Source organism: Chiloscyllium punctatum, chromosome 8 (genome assembly GCF_047496795.1).
Source record: "Chiloscyllium punctatum isolate Juve2018m chromosome 8, sChiPun1.3, whole genome shotgun sequence".
NCBI classification, from domain to species: Eukaryota; Metazoa; Chordata; class Chondrichthyes; order Orectolobiformes; family Hemiscylliidae; genus Chiloscyllium; species Chiloscyllium punctatum.
Window position 1 is genome coordinate 5,190,426 of NC_092746.1, and position 11,572 is coordinate 5,201,997.

An 11,572-nucleotide genomic window follows, 5' to 3' on the forward strand; every position below is an offset into this window, starting at 1 on the left:
AAGTTTCATTTGTCAAGATTTATCATGGACCAAAATCACATTCAGCTGTGAAGTTCCCTAATAATAATGAAAACAAACACGAAGTAAAGTGAACAAATGAACAAAGTCACAGAGAGTACCCAGTTAAGAGAGAACACCATTACAATTGAGCATCCATCCCAACATTAGAAATACAAGATACACTGTGTAAGATTAATGCTAGTAAACATGAACATGTATGAAGCACATTTGGGAGACAGAAGATAACTAGGGGTTATTGATTAAATGAACATTATAAAATGCAGACACAATGAAAGAAGGGGGAAGGGGAAGTTGGTGAGTAATAAAGGAATTGAGCAAGGCAAATGAACATTTGGCAATTAGGAAGTTTTTAAGATTGCCAAAGATATTAAAAAGCAATGCAAAACATTGAAAAGTCAATGTGTATAACATTGACCCTTGTACATTCTTGTGGAAAATGAGTTAATCACTCGAGTGGTTTATAGTCTTGTTTTTAAATTTTAAAAAGTTGACTTAACTTTCATGTTACTGCTGGCAAAGGACAATAGTGGGGCACAGTGCAACAATTAAAAACTCCTTTGATCTGGATCATATCACCATGTCCTAAGATTATGTACCCTTTTAAGTTTCCTGGAACAAATTGATCAAGATATTGGTCAAGTTTCAGTTTTTTTATTTTATGGTCAATAAAACATCCTACAAAAGGTATCTGGTAGAATTTAGGTCTGATCACTTACTGTTGTAAAAGTAAAACGGAATGCATCTGCTTTCCCACCTGGGAAATTAGAAAATATAGAAAGTTACGGGGCATTTTTAACGTAACCACATACTAGGAACCCTTTGGGATTGGGTAAAATATTCATTATTGCTCACCATTGATTTACATGGAAGCTAAAAATCAGGTTGTTAAAAAAAAAATCAGTATAGAAGCAGATTTGATTAAAACTACACCCCCTCACCCACCTTTATCAACATACTACTGTCTTTCCCACAGTATAAATATTTGCCTAAGGTCCAGTAAATTTGTCAACTTCAAGAGGCTAGATATCGCGTCATGACCAGAAGTCACTAACCGATAAACTATTGTTCGCAATCTCTTCAAAATAGCTTATCCCACATTCATAATACCTCTAATTGCATTTGCATTGTCAATGCAAATGCAAGACGGAATGGAACAGTTGATCATTCAAAATACATTTTTAAACAACATATCTGGGACATATGCTTGAAATATGGCCCCACAACCCTTAATTACTGTGCAATAATTTCAAAAAGGTGAAGCTCTTTCAAGACAGGAAGAAAAGAAAGGATTGGATATTATAAATCTTGAACACTTTCTATTGCTAAATTAAAAGATATTTAAAAGCACATAATACTTTGAATTGCCAACTCATAGAATCAGGGAGACAAATTATCTCCCATTATGATGGAGCAAAGTGTAAATTAGTATCCAGGTGCCTCTAAACTGATGATGATGGCAGATGGAGAAAGAAGGTAACAAAGTGAAGGTACAACCATTAAACTGGGTGAAACATTAATAGGACCATCATGATAGATGTGCCAAATTATGGAAATAAATGAGAAAAACAGAAAGCAAATAAGGTAGCACCATTAAAATTCAAAAAACAGCACTTGAAAAATATTGGTTTCATTTTTAAACCATTTCCTAGTTGGTCAATGTCCCCATCCTCTTACCACCAACCCTGTCAAATCCTCCCAAAATCTCAGATCTTTCAATGCATATAGCTTCAAATCTTTCTTCATAAAGCAACCCTGTCATCCCTGAACCAGCCTAGTAACCATCTCCAAACTAGTTTCAGTGCAAGCATATATTTCCCATACTAAGGAGGCCAGTAACGTAGACAGTACTCTAGTTGTAATTCTACCAATGGTTTGCAGAGCTGTCGCAAGACTTCCCTACTTTTATACTCTAGCCCCCTTGCAAAAAGACCAACATTCCATTCACCTTTCTGATCACTTGCTGGACCTGCATGCTAACCTTTTCTAATTTATATACGAGGACACCAAGGTCACCCTTCACCATTGCATTTTGTCTCCATTTGAATAATACTTTGCACATTAAAGTTTACTCCACGAGTCAAACCTTGCTATTTACTCAGCCTATATCTCTTTACAGACTCTTCATTATCCTCCTCACAACTTAGATTCCCACCTATCTTTGTAATGTCAGTAAATTTGGCTACAATACAGTTAGCGCTTTTCATCCAAGTCATCAATCCAGATTATAAAGCACTGAGCCAGGCTGCACCCCACTAGCTACAAGTTGCTAACCTGAAAAGGGTAGTGATCCATTTGTCCTGACTGTCTCCTGCTTGTAAGTCAATCTTCTATCCATACTCACATTACACCCAACTTTGACACTGTGTTCTCAACTTATGTAGAGATCATTTGGACGGGTATATGAATAGGAAGGGTTTGGGGGGGATATGGGAGGGGTGCTGGCAGGTGGGACTAAATCGGGTTGGGATATCTGGTCAGCATGGACGAGTTGGACCAAAGGGTCTGTTTCTGTGCTGTACATCTCTATGATTCTATGGTACCTTATCTGAAGGTCTTTTGGAAATCCAATACACTACAATCATGGTTTTCTTCTAGCACCCCCCCTGCTTGCTCTGTTTTCAAAAAGCAGATTACACATTCATGAAGCCAAGTTGACTGATGACTGCATCAAGACCAAGTGTCCTGCTGTTGTTATCTCTATGAATTCTAGCATTTTCCCAAGAACATATTTAACTAATTGGCCTATAGTTTTTTGTTTTCCAGTTTGCTTAGATCTTTAGAGAATGTACTGAATTGCAGAAAATTCTCTGAAGGCTCAGCAGATGTGCTTTATAGATGCTGCAGTGAAGTTCCCACAGCAGGGTAATCCTTCAGTTCAACCCTAGCCTGTACAGAGTTAAATCAATATTCACCAGGATAAGGCGGCAAGAGGATAGGTCTTCTTGAAAGTAACGTTCAATAATGTGAGGGGATGCAATCGATAAGGAGGAGAGAACTCAAGCCGGAGGAGGGAGGGAGGGAGGGAGGGAGGAAAGGGTAGTAATAGTCCCAGTTTCTACCCAATAAATCTAATTTTTGTGCAATGTCAAATGTCTAAAACTGGACAGCCAGACATGTATCTGCTAGCAGGCTATTTGACTGAAACATCTGATTGCTTCTCACCCAAGTTAACGCACATGGAAGAAAAGGTCTGTTATGTAGGATTTAAGGAGCTGCCTGGAATTCCTATGGTACAGCAAATGTCCCTACTTCTTGGGAAGGAGGTCCAACTTTAAAATCAAAAAGTTGCATCTCTTCCATAGGTGTGTCATAACGTCTCTGAACAGGTTGATCAGAAATATTTGTAGAGAATTATCTGAATTAATGGACCTGGACCTCAATAGGAATCAGTATCTTCAGTCGATTAGAACAAAAAGAAATTAGGAGAAAGGAAGCAGTGGAAGAAAGTAATGGGGTTGTTAGCATTTATTTGCCACCTCTTGCATTTGAAAAATTCCAACAATTAACATAGATGCCAAAACCTAGAAACCCAGTCAACTGAACAGCTCACATTTGTTGAACTGAATTGAATTTATTGTCACATGTACTGAGGCACAGTGAAAAGCTTTGTCTAGGCACATTCACAGAAAGTAGAATTCTCAATATTTGTGAAGTTATAAGAACTTTAGTTTTGTGGATAGATTAGAGAAAAGAAAATTAAGAGATTTGATATAGGTGCTCGAAATAATGCATGAACCAGACAAAATAAAAGAAAAAGGGAGAAACCTTCTGCTGGCAGGAGAATCGAACAATTGAAACTTACTGGCACAAAAACCAGAGACAGAGACAATATGAAATAAAAAGATTTACCCATCCAAAAAAATCCAAGCAAGTGGTTAGGATCTAGAATGTGCCGGAGGTAAGTTCAATGATAGGTAATTATTCAGTCCCCTTTTGAAACCTCAAAAAATTTTAGGACTACAGGAAAAAGCCAGTGAATTGGGACGAGGCATGCTGTGCTTGTCAGAGAGAGAGAGTACAGGCAGACCAAAAAAAAAGGGTCTCAGTCCATGCTGTAACCAACTTATGATTCTGTAAACTGAAGGCAATGTTCATTCACTCCGCTTTGCTTGACTTTGTGATAAATACAAACATTTTAGAAAGTTTTGAATGCTCCTTAGAGTTACAACAAATGGAGAAAGTTAAAAATCACAACACCAGATTATAGTCCAACAGGTTTAACTGGAAGCACACTAGCTTTCAGAGCGCTGCTCCTTCAGGTGACTGTGGGTCAACACTGCTGCACAATCATCTGATGAAGGAGCAGTGCTCCAAAAACTAGTGTTGGACTATAACCTGGTGGTGTTGTGTGATTTTTAACTTTGTACACCCCAGTCCAACGCCAGCATCTCCAAATCACAACAAATGGAGAGGTTGGGTAAAAGCACATTAAATTTATTACTTTTCCAAGGCAGTTTCTTGGAATTAAAAATCAATCTAAATTAACTGGATAACAACTTCCACTGTCAGCTGGCTCTGCACACAGCTCAAAAAGCACCAAATTAATTGCTTCACTCAGACCACAAAATTGCCTGGGACAGACTTTGAAACATTTTACAGTGGTGCAGCAGGAAATTATCAGAAATTAAAGATCTATAAAGGCATGTTATGTTATTAGTACACATTAATGATATCCTCTACATAAAATAAAGGATTAAATGCTGGACTGACACTGGTAGCAAACACTGCTGCATATTCAGTCAGATTCCTGCCTCCAGAAAAAGATGGAGCTGAATGTAGGCAAGTATGTCCTTTTACCCAGGATTATCGGGCAAAACTAGAGACACTTAGACTGCCACTGTACAAAGGACGGACCTGATAGATGTTGTGGGATGTGTGCAAGAGCATTTAGCATCCAGGAATATTTCAAACTATAGGAATACAACTAGAAAACACAAACAAGTGACCAAAATAGTAACTCAGCATAAACAACTTTTGTATATAATTCCAAAGCTACAGCAGAGTCATCAACATAATTGTTAAATTGTGCCCATTAACTAAATTATGTATGTTATGGTTTGTAGTTGTGCAATTTGCATGAGCAATTCATACAGTATAAAGTGATGCTGAATATTCAGATAGAAACAACTCTACTCAGTGGTCCTTTTGAAAATAGAAGCATTGGGATAAAAAGTTAGATTTCAAGAACAATACAAGTGAAGAAAGTGTCGTATCGAAGTTCCCCTCTGGTCCTGGCTCCCACATAATCCTACTTTACTGTTAAGGTTCATAATAGGTTCATGGAAACTTGGGAAAGCTAGAAAAATCCAGCTATTACACAGGGAATAGCCACTGTTCAGAAAATTATATTTTCAGGAAATAAACAAACAATTATAACATCAAGGATAGATAGGTTAGATATCATCAAAGCATTCCACAGAGTAGAATTTCCTGGTAAGGGGAATGTGATCAGGAAATTATACCCATTTGTCTCAATTTGCACCTCAATTCCCTGCCAATCTCATTGCAACAACATTTTAAAATCAGCATAGTCATAAAACAGGTTTCAAGTATAAAAGTCAGAAAAATGTGGGATTTATTCCATATACTCTCTTGAATGACAATAAAGTTTCCCCCAAATCTCTTCGCATTCTAAATACATGCAACAATTAGATTTTCATCAACTGTGTTCAATGTTTAATTTAATTCAATGTCATTTTTCACAGGTTCCTCCAGAGGCTGACCCCATCTCTAAAACATTTCTAACCAGAGTCCCATAACAGAGACTTGGTGCTACGAGTTTAGTTTCCTGTGCCCTGCTTCCTCTCCCTCCTTTTCGATAAGGCATTCCAATGCTTTCCTAAACCATATCTTGTTACTTCTCTCTAAATATGAAAAAGTCTCCTAAATCACAGTCATCTTCCTAAGTTCTCCTGTTAATACGCAATATATTTTATTCTGAAATATTTCCGGACATCTGCAATATTAAAAAAAGGTGCTGGAATTACTGTTTCTTGTCAGGATAGATTTCTGCAACTGGATGTACTTGCGCATCTTATCGCCTGAATGTGTACACATTGACAAACATTCAAATTCTTTACTTATTCAGCTACATTCATATTAAAACATAAGCAAAACCATTGACTCAATGTAAAAGCAATACTGCAAGTTACTGTTTAGAATGGAGCAATATTTAGTACTGTAATCCTGTTGGTGGTAACTACAGATGAAAGCACATTAAAGATTTCCTGGCTCCAGTTAGCCTTTTACCATTGATATAAATGACTTCATATTTGCAGCTTTTGCCAGAATAATTAAGAACTGGAAGTTCTGAACCAAAGTGACACTCAGAAATCATTTCACCATCACTGAATTTGTTCTACTCCTGAACACATTCTCTCATTCCCTCACGAAAGACAACACAATAACAACCTGCATCGGTCTCAGCTGTGTGAAATATATTGTTCCAATATTACTCAAATCCTCTGGGGGCCTTTGTGGTGCAGTTGTTTGTGTCTCTGACTCTGGGTCAGACTTAGTTTATGTCCCACAAGCCCCCAAGGTGTGTCATAACATGTTTTAACAGGTTGTTTAAAAGTATCATTCACTTACCCTCTTCCTCTATTACAATGATGATTGTGTAGTTGCCACTAGCTGCCACTCATTGAGAATTTCATTAACTAAGCATTCACTTTTCACTCTGTTTTACATGGAACCTATCTTCATTTCTTGAACTTTTCTCACCATGGCGATGGCAATGGGATTACTATAAGATTTATCTGCTAAATCTGTATTGATGACTCCACTTTCTTGTGACTTTGCTTATCTTCTCAATGGTTGTGATGTAATTCCTGCAAAAGGCTATTTTGTGAAGGTAAATAGGACCTTGTCGCACAGTGATAGCTTCTCTACTTCTGAGCCAGAAGATCAGAGTTCAAATCACACTGGACCCAGCAACATGTCATAACATGACTGAACATGCAAGTTAAAAATATGTACAATCCAATGTGTTTGGGAAAGTTACTAAGTAAAGTTAACGTATACAGTGAAAACTGCTAACCATCATATATGGGGAAATGGTATGGGACAGTGTTCTCTAGATTCCTAGTGCAGTAGAACTAGTTAAAGATGGAGATTATACTTCAACAGAACTGGATTCATTGTTGTTGTGGTTTTGTTCGCCGAGCTGGAAATTTGTATTGCAGACGTTTCATCCCCTGTCTAGGTGACATCCTCAGTGCTTGGGAGCCTCCTGTGAAGCGCTTCTGTGATGTTTCCTCCGGCATTTATAGTGGTTTGAATCTGCCGCTTCTGGTTGTCAGTTCCAGCTGCCTACTGCAGTGGCCGGTATATTGGGTCCAGGTCGATGTGCTTATTGATTGAATCTGTGGATGAGTGCCATGTCTCTAGGAATTCCCTGGCTGTTCTCTGTTTGGCTGGTCCTATAATAGTAGTGTTGTCCCAGTCGAATTCATGTTGCTCGTCATCTGCGTGTGTGACTAAGGAAAGCTGGTCGTGTTGTTTCGTGGCTAGTTGGTGTTCATGGATACGGATCGTTAGCTGTCCTCCTGTTGGTCCGATGTAGTGTTTTGTGCAGTCCTTGCATGGGATTTTGTACACTACATTTGTTTTACTCATGCTGGGTATCATTGTTATTAAGAGAAGATTCATAAGAGGCAACACAGCACTTATGATGTCACTTAGAAAGGGACGAAGTGTCTGCCAACAAACCTACCAGCTTAACAAACAGAAAATCGAACACAACCAGCTCCCAACCTTCACAATCCTTTAAAGATTTAGTAATACGTTAGGGAGATTTACATTAATTTGGTAAGTTGATGGTTAAACCAGAATGAGACATTGGATAAGAGAGAGAAATCACTCTAGGAGTGAAATAGAGTTCAGAAAAAGAAAGAAAAGCATCAAATAGGGGGAAATTCAAGGCATAATGAGATAGTATTCAGTACAGTGTGCACTTATGCACATGCAGAGTAACTAAGATCGGCAAGTTGCAGGTCATCTCACAGAATTAGATTTTAGAAGCAATAACAGAAACCTTGCTCAAGGAAAGCAACTAGAAACTTAAGATGGCCAAAAAAAAAGTGTTGTAGAAAAGGAGGGAAGGAGCAAAACAAAATGATACTACAATAGCACTGAAGTCAGATGATGTCACTGAGTCATCAAATACATAATTTGGTTAGCATTAAAAGGAAAATAGAAGAGCGATTGTCAATTGCTGTATCTTGAAGTTCATCAAATAGTAAGGAGGTAGGGGCACAAGGCTGCAGACTGATTATACAGAAATGCAAGAGCAGTGATAATGAGGAAGTTGAATTATCCTAATATAGACTTGGAAAGTAGCAGACACAGTCCATACATTCCATCACAAAGTCAGTAGTCCATTTGGGACACTCAAAGCCCAGGGATCTGCCCCAGTTCAGTCCAGGGAATTTTCCGCAGTCAGCCCAACACAAACAAACAGTCAAGGAGTCAGGGTCTGGTCACTCATGTCAATGGACTGACTGCCAGAGCCAGTTACAGATCAAGGGTGTCCATCTGTCGAGATTTCCAAAGGCTTAAGAGCATTGGATCTGTTGAATGGGGGAAAAATAAAAATCAATGCTAGAAGGGGTGGGGAATCAAAGCTTTAGTGGGGGCTGGAAGCAGAGACATTCATAGGTATGGGACAAGGATAGCAATAGGGAATCTCAGTTTGAATGATTGGAACTTGGAATAAGTTGGGAAGGGAGGTGGTGGTTGGTTACTGGCTGTGACCACCATTATGGCTTTCAGAGTGTAAATGAACAGGTTGGGCATCAGCAAGGTGTAATGCTGGGGTTCAGGGGCCAGGGAGGACAGTTTATACCCAGGGAAAATAGCTAGCAGTGCTCCAGGTGAATGCCAGAGAGCGAGAGAGAGAAATTCAGTGTGTGACACCTAAAGAAACTTAAACCAAAATTCTTCAATGGGGCAGTAGGGAAGCCAAAACAAATCCAATGGTGAGCTTGAAATGGCAAAGATAGTAAGCAGCTGGTTCAACAGCAAACCACTCACTATAGACTGCAGACCCATTCTGCATTTTTTTTCCCTTTTGAACAATGCAGCCTCTCCAAACTATGGTATGTTGGCCATCTGAGCAGGATAAAATCGATTTTGCAGAGGAAAGTTACAATCAGCCAGTACAGCAGCAACAATCAAAGTCTTGATTAATTCTATGCCTCCTGACCAAACTCATGTTCCACCCTCAGACTTCAGCTCCTCTAAATAGAAGCATTCATAATGTAACATACACCAAACTCCACTTGTCCATCAGCTGGGACCTCACTGACTCCTGGTTAAGCAACACCATCCTAAAATCATCATCCTTATTTCCAATTCTCTCCATGGCCTTGCCATTTCCAATCTTTGTAATCCCCCTCAACCAACCAACCTTCCAAGCTACAATATTACCATCATAAACATACCTGATTTTAGTCACTCCATCACTTGGCACTCATGGGGACTCAAAGTACATGAAACGACACTACACAAAAACAAGTAGTTGTTGTTATTAAAACTTATCATCTATTTGTAAAACTTGTTTGGGTGTCATTGGAACTGTGCAGAAGGAAAAAACTTTACCAGCCATTTGGGAATGTGGTGAATAATATGAAGTAGAGTCATAGAGAATGTAAAGCACGGAAACAGACCCTTTGGTCTAACTCATCCATGCCAACCAGATATCCTAACCTAATCTAGCCTCATTTGCCAGTGTTTGGCCCATAGCCCTCCAAACCCTTCCTATTCATATACCCACCCAGATGCCCTTTAAATGTTGCAATTTTACCAGCCTCCACCATTTCCTCTGGCAGCTCAGTCCATACACGTACAACTTGGTGTGTGAAAAAGTTGCCCTGTAGGTCCCTTTATCTTTCCCCTCCCACCTTAAACCTATGTCTTCTAGTTCTAGACTCCCACACCCCAGGGAAAACACATTCTATTTACCCTACCCATGCCCCTCATATTTTTATAAACCTCGAAAAGTTACCTAAAAGGTGACTTTTAAATGTACAGCAGCTTCATAGCATGTGTTTTATAACTCTGTGCCACTCTGACTGATGACCAAGGTTGCCAAGTATTACCCTCACCATTCTACAAACCGGAAAAGAAATATATTTCCTGAACGTGTTGCACAAACATGATCAAATTATCCTTGCTGACGCAGGATAGTTGTCTTTTGGCATGAGTCACATTCCTCATAATTTAAAAAAAAAAATCACACATCATCAGTTGTACACCCCAATCCAACACCGGCATCTCCGAATCTTCTCATAATGGTTGTGTCTCAATATTGTACCTAAATTGCCGCATATACAAGTAATTTTGAATCCGGTACTTCCAGTCAACTTCTACATTCACTTCAGTTTTGTTCTTTTTGCATTTGAGGAAACGGTAAAACCAAAAGGCAGGACCTGGCGAACCGAACATAAACACTTGCCCATTGGAAGTCCCGATGACCCAATATTTCCAACATCTTTCCGTTTTCCATAGGGCTTTAGTACAGCGCTTGGTTGCTTCACTTTAAAAAAAATCAATACACAGCTGCCAGCTAGCAAATGAAAGGAAAAAGGCCAAGAACCACAATCAAAGGGAAAATGAAAATGAGGAAGCAGTCGGTTTGACAGCGCAGGTATTATTTTAAAAAGGGTAAGAAAACAGACATGTCAAATACTACAAATCTAAATGATGGTAAGTACCGGTTCTCCAAAAGGTTTTTGACAAACACTTAGATAAGTACATGAAGAGGAAAGGTTTGGAGGGATATGGGCCAAGCACAGGCAAATGCGACTTGTTCAGCTTAGAAACAGATTTCTTTCCGGTTTGTACAATAGTGAGGGTAATACTAGTTTAGCGATCTCGGTCATCACTCGAAGCGGCACAGATAGCGTGTGTATTTTAAATCTATGAAGCTGCTGCATTTTTTAAAAAAAATTCACATGTCAGATTCTTCCCCACCCCTCTCTCCACCAAACTGTTGGCGGGGTTACCCTCAGGCGATGGAACAGATAACTGAATGAATATTTCGCGTCAGTTGGGCAGAAGGGTCTGTTTCCAAGCTGTTATGACTCTACCACTGCCCGGGTGAGGTTTGCATGCGGCAACTTGCGTCCCTGGCGTGAAATTGAGACAGTCACAACTACAGTCAGCTATCAATTTCAGTCAACCCGGCTCCCAGCAGCCAGTCTTCACTCACCTGTCCACTGCACCAAGCCCCCGAGTGTCTCACACCCTTCCCACTGCACCAAGCCACTGACTGAAACCAGCACTGGCTTCTTTCGATTTCGTGCCTGGACTGGATTATCCCAGTCATGTGACAATGACCAACTTGTCAGCCCAGTGCTGCTGCTTCCGCCTTTGACTCTGACAGAGCCAAACACTTAAAGGGGCACTACCGTGCACAAGATGTTTTAAAAAGTTACCTTCCCCCGAAATGGAAATCCCGGTTCTTCAATGTGCCCTTGTTTGGTGGCACAATTCGTTGCACAGTTGGCAGTCTTCTCTCAGAAATAGTAAGAATGAAACTTCCGTTTTT

General features: G+C 39.5%; 1 protein-coding gene across 3 annotated transcripts in view; it reads right to left on the reverse strand.

Moving 5' to 3' along the window:
* Window positions 1–11,338, reverse strand: part of snx10b (sorting nexin 10b) — a 51,266-nt gene extending 39,928 nt beyond the window's left edge. For 2 of the 3 annotated variants that reach the window (XM_072575077.1, XM_072575078.1), the window contains exon 1: window positions 11,234–11,338. The gene's annotated coding sequence lies outside the window, so the exon portion shown is untranslated. Of the gene's footprint in view, window positions 1–9,464; window positions 9,494–11,233 lie in introns of those variants that run through there. The other variant, XM_072575079.1, reaches the window with a different exon arrangement.
* Between the last annotated feature and the right edge of the window lie 234 nt (window positions 11,339–11,572).